Source organism: Astatotilapia calliptera, chromosome 16 (assembly GCF_964374335.1).
Source record: "Astatotilapia calliptera chromosome 16, fAstCal68.1, whole genome shotgun sequence".
Taxonomy (NCBI): domain Eukaryota; kingdom Metazoa; phylum Chordata; class Actinopteri; order Cichliformes; family Cichlidae; genus Astatotilapia; species Astatotilapia calliptera.
The window spans coordinates 27,578,367-27,579,900 of NC_137437.1; the positions used below are offsets into that span (position 1 = coordinate 27,578,367).

The 1,534-nt window shown below is 47.1% G+C and overlaps 1 long non-coding RNA gene across 1 annotated transcript; it reads left to right on the forward strand.

The window, feature by feature from the left end:
* Positions 1–514: 514 nt before the first annotated feature.
* Positions 515–848, forward strand: LOC113008283 (uncharacterized). Its single transcript, XR_013902466.1, has 2 exons — positions 515–645; positions 728–848. It is a non-coding gene; the product is annotated as an uncharacterized LOC113008283 (long non-coding RNA).
* The last annotated feature ends 686 nt before the right edge of the window (positions 849–1,534 follow it).

The window sequence follows — 1,534 nt, forward strand, 5'->3', positions numbered from 1 at the left end:
GCTGAAGTGAACCTAATTTATTCTGATCAGCTTTCATAAGGAGAGTTTGCAGAGCTTTGATAAGTCTTTGTAAGGTTCATTTCCCCCCCTTACTGTGTTTAGCATCATACGCTCAGATGCATTGTTTCAGACTATATTTTTCCATAAAGATGAATTCCTATTACTAATGATTTATCTAAGTGTTTATCATGAAATTGGCAATACAATAGAATACAGTGATATTGGCCTTCTACATAAATGTCATGGTCCGTGGTCCTGTGTCTGTGGAATGCGTGATGCTCGGGTAGCCACACCCCCGGGCTGGGCCATCACCAGCACACCTGCTCTCCATCCCGGTGATTACACGGAGATCCACTTAACATCCACGCTGACGGATGCTCCACGCCAGTCCGTAGTCATCCCCACAGTGGTAACCAGACTTCCACGAAAAGTGTGCATTCTCTTCTGCTTGGAACTTTGTTTAACCTGCCTACTTCTGTCCAGGTTTCTACTCGGCGTCTGCTACCTGCCTGTCCTCCGGCTCAACTGGATCTCGCGGTGCTCACCTGGCCCACTCGCCATTCCACGGACTTCCTGCCCCCACGGACTTCCTGCCCCCACGGACTGCCACACTTCCCTCCCGAGCTCCCACGGTTCCGTTCTATCGTAAGCCCCTACTCTAACTCAGTCCTGATATGTTCTCCCCGCTTCCTGGCTCCCTAGTAATCATCTCCCCTTTCTATTGCAGCCCCCCGCCGTCCCGATCCCGGCTTCCTCGTGTCATTGTTTCCCCGGATTTTTAGTTTCTGTTTTGCTCTCTACTTTCCCCGGGTCGCCTTTCGTTGTTTTAATAAAGTGTCTTTTTGTTAGCTCGGAGTCTGCGCCTGGATCCTTTCGTGCCCGCGCACCACGGCGCATGACAATAAAACACTCAAAATTATGAGTATTAACAACTTCTGAGTACTTTAAAAAACTACAACCTGTTTCAAGTAAAGCAAGTAAATAACCCCAAAAAGCGGAAATGAGGGGAAGAAGAAATGCTAAAATCCCATAAAGCTTAATGTTCTACTCTGTTGTGCCTTTTTTGATCAGAGCTACAATTCAGCTCATACAAATCACAGCTTACACACTTTCAACAGTGCATGTCTAAGTACGTGTGTGCATCTGCAGGGTTGGAGTTGCAAACTATTCCCGGAAGACCATAATCGTTGTCCTATGAGTGATAACAACCACTTCATTTAGTTCTACATTCCCTATGATAGGCCTCATTCACTGGGATCCTCAAATGACATTATATTATCAGGAACACGGGCATCTCTTGGGAGTGACAGCATGGGGGTGTGAAATCATGTCCCCTTTCATCAAAAGAGTTATGATCAGTCAAGTTGGGCTCATAACAAATAGCAGGCTTTGCGCTTTTATCAGCAATGCCATGACCCTCGACGCTGTGACCTCATCATTAATATGGGAAGGCCACATGATAGATCAAAGCATGGTTCAGTGGAGCATCCCTGGGCCAGAGCCGGCCTTGAATCGTACATCACGCCATCCCTGT